Source organism: Rhamphochromis longiceps, linkage group LG13 (assembly GCF_057381845.1).
Source record: "Rhamphochromis longiceps isolate RC_006_pf linkage group LG13, R_longiceps_female_GT1.1, whole genome shotgun sequence".
Classification (NCBI taxonomy): Eukaryota; Metazoa; Chordata; class Actinopteri; order Cichliformes; family Cichlidae; genus Rhamphochromis; species Rhamphochromis longiceps.
Window position 1 is genome coordinate 14,311,919 of NC_140569.1, and position 9,578 is coordinate 14,321,496.

A 9,578-nucleotide genomic window follows, 5' to 3' on the forward strand; every position below is an offset into this window, starting at 1 on the left:
ACAAAATTTTATAAACAATGTTATAATATTTAAAATATTTGATACAACATGACAGGTGTCATGGTCCAGCAGTCCTCACCACTCGACCTGCCTGTTGTGTTCGAGTGCGGTGTTTGTTTCTACTCCCCTCCCGTCTCTCTCTCCCTGTTGTGGGTGTTTTGTGTGGGATGTTCATATCCCCGGACGTTTTGGCGGTGCGTATTGTTTGACCTGGAAGTGTTCACTCGCTGGAGTCAGCCACACCTGCGGCTTGGCTGCCACTCATAGATGGAGCTGATTACAATCATCGGCAGCATCCCTACTTAACCGTGTGGTTAAGCTTCAGTCGATGCTGGATCGCTGAGTTGAATGCGTTGGTACGCCCGTGGATTACGTTGAGAAAACGTTGTTTATTAGAGGATTGCTTAGTCATCACTTGTGTGTTTTTCTTCACTAGGAATCAGGAGCGGAGTTGTTTTCACGGGAGCGGAGCCACTGTTAGGAATTGGAGTTGCTGTTTCACGATTCACACCACGGACATGAGCACTGTGGGATTTGGGAGAAATTGCCACGGCAGCCATAGTGCTGGGACTTGTATTTTACACTGTTTTACACCATAAATAAATTCACTTTCTTTTCTTGGAGGAGTTCTGTGTTTACCTCTGACCTGACAGAAGGATCCACCCAGTGATGGACCCAGAGGACTTGAGCCCCGTTCAGTGTGAGTTATTGCTACTGGCGGATTTGTTAGAACGCCACGAGAAGATGTTGCAGCACATCACTAAGGAACAGAGCGCGCAGCTCCAGGTGGTCACTGACCCTAAAGGTATGTTTCAACCTCACTGTGGTGGAGCAGAAAGTGTTTCATCTTCTCTGCCTTCGCTAAGTGTTGCTGCTGCCTGCCCTCTCCCTCCCTCTCCTCCACCTCAACCTCAGGAACACCCACTACCGGTGTCGGAGAAATTCTCAGGGAAATTGCATAAGATTTTCTAGTGCGCTCTGGTCTTCAGGCAGCAGAATTGAGCTTATGCCACAGATTGTGCAAAGATTTCCTTTATGGTTGAGCTGCTGACGGGACAAGCGCTGAAATCATGAATTTCAAGATCCTGTACTTTCCTATCAGGATTTTCTGTCTTAGTTTCACTGTGTTTTCGACAAAGGTTCCTGCCCTGACATGACCGTGCATCGGATGTTCACCCTTAAGCAAGGGAGGAGAACCGTGGCAGATTTCTCGGTGGATTTCTGGATTTTAACCGAGGAGACCGGCTGGGATGAAAAAGCGCTCTGTGGAGAATTGTTGAACAGCCTGAATGAGCAAATAAAATGTGAGTTGGCCACAAAAGAACTGCCAAAGACTTTAGATGCTCTTATTTATATTTGTGTTTGGTTGGGTGACCTTATGCATGAGTATGGGAAACGAACCAGTGACCCTCGGTGGGCTGACAGAGAATCGAGCTCTTGGACGGGGTTTCAGTTTACAGAATGGCATATGGTGGAACACGAGCAACCTGACGATGAGGAACAGCTCGTGCACCTGGGCTATGCCAAGCTCACCCTCTCTGATCAGAGAAGAAGGCATGTGGCAGGTTTTGCCTGTGGGAATAAGGGATATTTTGCAGATACCAGTCCTTCCCAGCTAAAAGATGCTGCCTGTAAGTAGTGGTAGGGATACTGATGGACGCAGCTGACAAAACGGCATTCAACACTCATCTGGGTCAGTTTGAGTATCTTGTAATGCTTTTCGGTCTCACCAATGCTCCCGCTGTTTTTCAGGCCATGGTGAACGAGATTTCATTGACCACTTTGTGTTTGTCTACCTGGACAACATTCTCATTTTCTCCAAGAATCAAGCAGATCATGTGAAACAGGTCCGGCTCGTCCTGCAATGACTGCTTGAGAGTCGTCTATTTGTGAAAGGAGAAAAACAGAAATTCCAAGTGCAGACAGTGTCCTTCCTGGGGTTTATTGTGGAACAGGGGCGGATGCGGGCAGATCCGGCCAAGGTCCGGGCCATGGTGGAGTGGCCCGAGCCCAAGACCCGGAAGGAACTACAGAGGTTCCTGGGATTTGCGAATTTCTACCTGCGATTCATAAGAGACTACTGCAAAGTGGTAATCTCCTCAGTCAGCTTACTTCTCCTAAAGTGTTGTTTCACTGGTCTTCCTCTGCTCAACAGGCCTTCGACCGTCTCAAGCAGCTGTTCTCCTCCTGTTACGACCCGGCTCTGCTAGGCGACAGAGGATGTAACATAAATGAGCCCAGAGGCAGGAGGGTTAGATAAAAAGAAAAACAGAAGGTTTATTACCACAACTGAAAACCGTTAGTGAAACAACTCACAAGGCAATGGGGTGATTTAAACAAACAAAAAAACTCATATATTCAAATAACACTAATAACACTAGTGGAACACTAATCATCTAAACATCTCACAGGCAGCTACTCAAAAAACAAAGGTTCAAAAGGCAGCAATGCAAAGGCAAATGCAAAGGCAAATGCAAAGGCAAAGGCAAATGCAAAGGCAGGAGGGACAGCCTGCACAGTCTATTCAAATCAACAAGTCCCCCACGAATGAAGGATCCTCAGCCTTTTATACTCCCAGGTAAACGCAGGCAGCCGCATCATTGGTCCACCGTGTTCAAGGATCCTGCAGCAGCCAATGGTGTGTGTGGACTGCCACACTCCGATCTGAAGTTGGGCGGGCATAGGTCCCTGGCCAGCCAATCACCTGCGAGTCCTGGAACGCTTGGATTTCCATAGACGAAACCTATTCTTGTCCAAGCAGACCTCAACTGACCCTTTGTGGTGGAGGTGGATGCCTCCAACTAAGGCGTGGCAGCCATCCTGTCTCAACAAGTAGGAAGTAAATTACATTCCTTTGGCTTTTTCTCCCATTTTTTCACACAGGCTGAGCAGAATTATGACGTGGGGGATTGCGAGCTATTGGCCATAAAGCTGCCCCTGGAGGAATGGTGGCATTGGTGAAGGGCAGTGAGCACCTGGTCTTGATCTGGACGGATCAGAAGAACCTGGCCGTATCTGAAGGTGGCTAAGTGCCCGGCAAGCCAGGTGGGTGTTGTTTTTCGCCCACATCAGGAGTCATTGGAGAAGGAAAAGCCCATTCTGCTTTTACATCCATTGTGGGTTCCCTGACCTGGGAGATAGAGAGGCTGACCCGGGAGGCACAGCAGCATGAACTTGACCTGGGGTCTAGTCCCACCGACCGGTTGTACGTTCCCACAGCAGTCTGGGGTAAGGTCTTTCACCCAGGTAAGAACAGCACAACCCAATTCTTCCAACGTCTGTTTTGGTGGCTGTCACTGGTTAAAGATGCTCAAGAATATGCAGCGGCCCGCTCGGTTTGTGCTCAGAACAAGGTGCCGAACACCCTGCCGGCGGGCCTGATCTGACCACTGCCTACCCCCAAGAGGCCGTGGTCACACATTGCTCTGGACTTCGTCACAGGCCTGCCACCTTCTTCAGGTAATACCACCATCCTCACCATAACTAATCGGTTTTCCAAGGCGGCTTACTTTGTTGCTTTGCCTACCCGCGGCCTTGGAAATGGCTAAATTACTCATGGCCTGTGGCCTGTATTTATATAGCGCTTTACTAGTCCCTAAGGACCCCAAAGCGCTTTACATATCCAGTCATCCACCCATTCACACACACATTCACACACTGGTGATGGCAAGCTACATTGTAGCCACAGCCACCCTGGGGCGCACTGACAGAGGCGAGGCTGCCGGACACTGGCGCCACCGGGCCCTCTGACCACCACCAGTAGGCAACGGGTGAAGTGTCTTGCCCAAGGACACAACGACCGAGACTGTCCAAGCTCGAACCGGCAACCTTCCGATTACAAGGCGAACTCCCAACTCTTGAGCCACGATCGCCCCAAACTCATCAATCATATGTTCCATTTGCATGGTATCCCATAGGATATTGTTTGGGACCAGGGTTCACTTCTCGGGTGTGCAAGGAGTTTAGTTTGGAACAGGGGGCCCAAGTCAGTTTGTCCTCTGGTTTCCACCCTCAGACCAACAACCAGGTGGGGAGGGCTAATCAGGAGCTGGAAGCCGTCCTCTATTGTGTAGCCTCCTCAAATCAGTCCACATGGAATGCTCAATTGGCGTGGGTGGAGTATGCTCAGAACTCTAATACGTTGGCTGACACTGGAATCTCTCCTTTTGAGGAATCCCTGAGTTACCAACCTCCTCTACTGTCCATCAGGGAGGGAGAACTGGCCATACCCTCCATGCAGCACCATATGCGTTGCTGCCATTGCGTGTGGCAGACCACACGGGCTGCTTACCTCAGGTTAGTGGAACAAAACAAGTGTCTTGCTGACGTCATGTTCTGGCCCCAGCCTACCAAGTCGCCAGAAATTTTGACTTTCCTCCAGGTACATTCCACTGTGGATGGATATTCAAAAAACTATCACCTCGATTCATTGGCCTATTTGAAATACAATCTATAATCAACCCAGTAACTGTTCAGCTGAGTCTTTCTCGCAACATGAAGTTTCACAATGTGCTTCATGTTTCTCAGGTGAAGCTGGTACGGACGAGCTTCACCTGAGAAGTTCCGCTCCCGGTTCTTTATTCTACGTTTGGGTCCGCTCATTACCTCTGACCTGACAGAAGGGGACCAACACCTGTGATTCAACAGTTCAACCCCGCAGTAGTTTATCATGTTTCACAGTTCAAAAAAATTCATATTTATGCAACAGTGGGCATTGCTGCAGACTCAAATTCAAATTTCAAATTCAAATTTTATTTGTCACGTACACAGTCATACACAGTACGATATGTAGTGAAATGCTTGGAAATGCATCTGCATTCTAAAATCTTTGAAAGTATAAAAGCTGTAGCTAGCTACCAATACATCACCCATTGGTTTCTGAAACTTTGACATCAACGTTTTTACTGTTGCCATCTTGGCTGGTTGGAGGAATGGCAGGTCTGACTGATTGACAAAGTGTTAGCCAGTACGTTTTTGTTAAAAATTTCAAATTTGCATTTTTAAACATGGTAACATTTAAGATTTACAGAAAAAAAATGTCTATTAAACATGACCCAATGAGAAACTGAGCCCATACCTGAGCACAGGAACCTAAAGTGATCAAGACAGAAGGCTGTTTTCCCATTGGACTAGAAAGCTTTTGGCAACAACAGCTATGGCCATCTGGTGGCCTATGGATAAAATACCAGTTTAAAGCACTTCCACAATGGCTGCATTTTTCCAACTCAGAAGCTATGCCAATGTTTTATACCATGCTTGAAATAAGCAATTTTTGTCTCTTCCTTCTTCCTTTTAGATTGTCTTTTGTAGTGGTAATAGTAAACATGAGAGTTTGAATAGTGTGTACCGCAGTAGAAAATATTTAATAGTAACATATAGCAAACAAGGCCAGGACACTTTTAATGTTGGTTTGTTCCACTGGTTATCAGATAGTTAGCATTAGCACCACAAATGCCACTGACGATGCTTCCTGCTCTTAGTGGCTGGAAATCTGATGGTGCTCCCTCCACTTTCGCAAACCAAGAGAATGAACATTTATAATGAGATACAGTGTTTTTTTTTTAAATTTCTATTCCATGGGGACCACACTCTCTGAGTAGTCATTGTGCACTTCATTTAGCCATGCATTTCATATGGCAGTTAGTCTTGTTTGTAATGCACATGTACATAAAAATCAATATGTGAGAATGTGATCATGAAACTAAACTGTGCTCTCTATGATTTTTGTTTTTTTACAGTTGTTCACACAAAATTCTTAAATGCACCTATTTAAAGTGATATAATTACTCAATTATAAATATGCAAAGTCATGAGATTGACTTGGCTAGTTACAGTTATTAAAGTGTCATTTTTTTATGACACTTTAACCACAGAGTTTCATATGAACAATACCCTTATTTGACCTAGTTTAACCCCAATTAAGTGCTTCTCTGCATGCTGAACAGGGTGAGCTGTAAATCTCGGGGTGTAATTGTTCTCATAGGCTTTCCCAGAACACAAAGATGCTGAAAACTTTGCCAATTATTACAGCAGCAGCAAGCTTGTGGAGCTTGATGGGCTACTAGAAAACTTTTGCACATCTGAAAAGCGTCAGCCAGGATTTACTTAATGAGTACAATGCAATAACTATGCTGCTGGACTCACTTAGGCACTAACCACTTTCACCTGTCATGGTAAAAGCCAAGTAAAGTGGTGTGTAGTGATTCGCTGTGAAACTGGCTTTTTATTATTATCATATGGGGTATGGGCAGTAAGCTAAAACGGGAATTGGGTAAACATGTTAAAATGTGCCCCTGAGAATGGGATTGTCAGACTTAAATAGGCTTACTGTATGTTTGACGCTTGGATGGTGCCTTATTTGACACATTTCTAGGTGAATATTTAGACAAGTCCTTAATCGTAGTCTTGTTGCTTAGTTAGCCTGAAGCCAGGGGGAATGTAAATGGGGAATTATTTTTGATTGAATTACAAATAAGGCAATTTGCAAAACCCTACACATGAGATTATGGAACGCCAGGACTGCCATAATGAATTAATTAAATACACCATTAAATAATTAATTAAATGTGGCAATAATTAATTAAAATTGGAATTAATTAATTAAATAAATAGTTATGACACATGTAATTAATTAATTATTGACACATTTAATTAATTATTTATGTATTTCACATTTTAATTAATTATTGACACATTTAATTAATTAATTATTGACACATTTAATTAATTATTTATGTATTTCACATTTTAATTAATTATTGACACATTTCATTAATTATTGACACATTTCATTAATTATTTAATGATATATTTATTTATTTCATTTTGGCAGTCCTGACGCCTGGCTCTCATCATGAAATAATTTTATCTGTCAGCCTCACCCATCAAACTCAGGGGGCGGGGTTAACGCTGATCGAGTCAAAACCATTGCTTTGGCCTGGTGGCCATTGTTTCTAGCACACAACAACCGGCATGTGGAAGCTAACAGAACTGAGCTTTGAAAAACCCTGTTTGTGTGTTACCAAATACCGTTTTAATATTTTTTTAGCCGAGAATGTAGTGGTTTAATCTTCATGTGTCTGGTCGGTTTGTCAAGATACAGCCTCTTTGCAAAAGTGTTTCGATGATTTCGGAGATGTCTGCCCAGTCTCACGGCAAAGCGTGGGATAGACCCGCTCGCCTCGCAAGCAATCCCACCGACAAAGCGCAGGCCCCGGTACACAGCTGTAGTAACCCCCGCTGACTTCTTTTACTGAGGTTATATTTATCGATGTTTTATTTCCTGATGTTCTTATGTGTCCTACGTGTTTCAGTCGCCAATTCTGAATTATAACATTAAAAACATGTTTAAGGAGGAGAGAGAGCAAATAAATCTGTTTAACATCTGATCTTTGGGTTTTTGTTCAGTAATCAGCGTGACCTGTGTATAAACACATAAAAGAGATAACGTTGGTGTTTCCGTCATGTAGTAACTGCTGGCTTTAACTGTACAAAGGTTGTTCGACACTATGAAACACATACAGACTTCATGATGTTCGGCTAATATTTTTATTGTGAATATTAATCATGCTGACCTCGCTCTGTACACCACGCAGCGAGGTCAGCATATCCACGATATCCTCAGCTCCATGAGTTAACACAAAGTTTCCCAGCTGACTATCTAACTGCCAACTATTCCAGAGACGTGAAAATATACAGCATAAAGAAAAGTGTAAGAGACTCAGCAGCAGATTAGAATAACAGTTATACATTTAATAAATCACCAAATGAATCCAAGAAACGAGCAAACCTGTTCCGACAATTTGAATTTGTATTCCCTCAGCTGCAGACTCGCTGCTGTTTAAATGTTTGAAAAGGAAGATTAGATATAAAAAACGTCAAACATAGACTCAGTCTGCCTTCACATTTGATATGAGGCCAGCACGTATAGTGGCCTCAGCAGGCTATTACTGAAATACACGTGCTATATCATAAACTATGATATAAACAGGGAGGTCCTATTAACATGTTTAGTTTTAAAGGACACCTTCCTGCCTTTAGTCTCATTCATGAGCAGTATTAGTTTTCTTCTAACATCCAGAAGTCTGCACAATGTGTTTCATAGTTTGTAACAAGCCTTTGACAGGTAAACATAACATGACCGAAAAAGCAAAAAAAAAAGAAAAAAAAAGAGAGAGAGTGTTGACATAAGAAGAGAAAATTCTCTCAATTATGGAGACAGACAAATGGTTCATTTATGTTTGATGTGTGTTTATTCCTCCCTAAATATCGTCGGTGAAGTTCGCCATGCATGTCAGATTTTCCTGCGCATTTTTATACCTCTGCCAACAGAGAGAGAAAAAAAATCACATTCTAACAGACAGCTGGTGCTTAGAATACAGTTGAATAACTATTAAAAAACAGATGATATTTAGATGATAGTTCAGTCTAACACATGTGCCAGTGAACCATTAAACGTCTGTGAAACTATGCAGTTATGAAACGTAACTTTAACCTCAGCCAAACCGATTTGCTCAGTTGTAAATAAAACAGCGAAGTAAACGTGACCCGACAGACAGAACCTGAGTGAATGAAGTCCAGCGTTTAACCACTGAGAGCTAAAACTCAGCTGAGGTTTGAAAGCTGTGTGCCGGTGATTGGACATCAGCCGCTGATAAAGCTGTTCGCCTATAAAGTGCTCTGTAAGGAAACGAGCTCCAGCAGCTCTGCGCTCGGGGAAAACACTATATTTACTTATCTTGTGCAGAAAAATGCGCTGACATTGCGTTATATCGAGCACCGGCTGCCCAGTTAAACTGTGACTATCACCAGGTAACTAGGCGTGTTTCTTGAATTAGCAGCAGGTGTTAAACAGCTGACAGATGAGGAGGAGGATGCATGCAGGTAAACTGAGGGTCTGTTGAGCTGATCGCTGGTTTCGTGAGAAAAATGTCAGCTCGTTCTTTATGTTACAGAAGCACAGAGACACAAGACCAGGCGGAAAGAGACGATCGTTCGGTGAAAATGAGAATCTGCGAATGCAACATGTGGAACACGGAGAGTGAAATATGTAAACAAACCGGTTAACGTAACCCCCTCGGTGCACTCTGCATGCTAACTGTTAGCAGAGCTAGTGAAATCTCTGAAAACATCTGAGCACTTTTGCAAACATGTTCTATGTTGACAACCTGACCAGACATACGTCGCGACATTCGCGGCTAAAACACTGTTAAAAGTGTAGCTGGTGACAGAAAAACGGGGTATTTTAAAACTACACCACCACCATTGCTGCTTGTGATTTGATCTGCATTCTGGGATAACTGGCTGCCCCAAGTCTACACAAGCAATCGATTTTCTAGGATCGACCTGTTTTGACTTACTTTGCACGGCAACCAATCAAATGTTAGAGAAGCTGCATGGGCAGCGTTAACCCCGCCCCCTGAGTTTGATGGGTGAGGCTGACAGATAAAATTATTTCATGACGAGAGCCAGGCGTCAGGACTGCCAAAATGAAATAAATAAATATATCATTAAATAATTAATTAAATGTGTCAATAATTAATTAAATGTGTCAATAATTAATTAAAATGTGAAATACA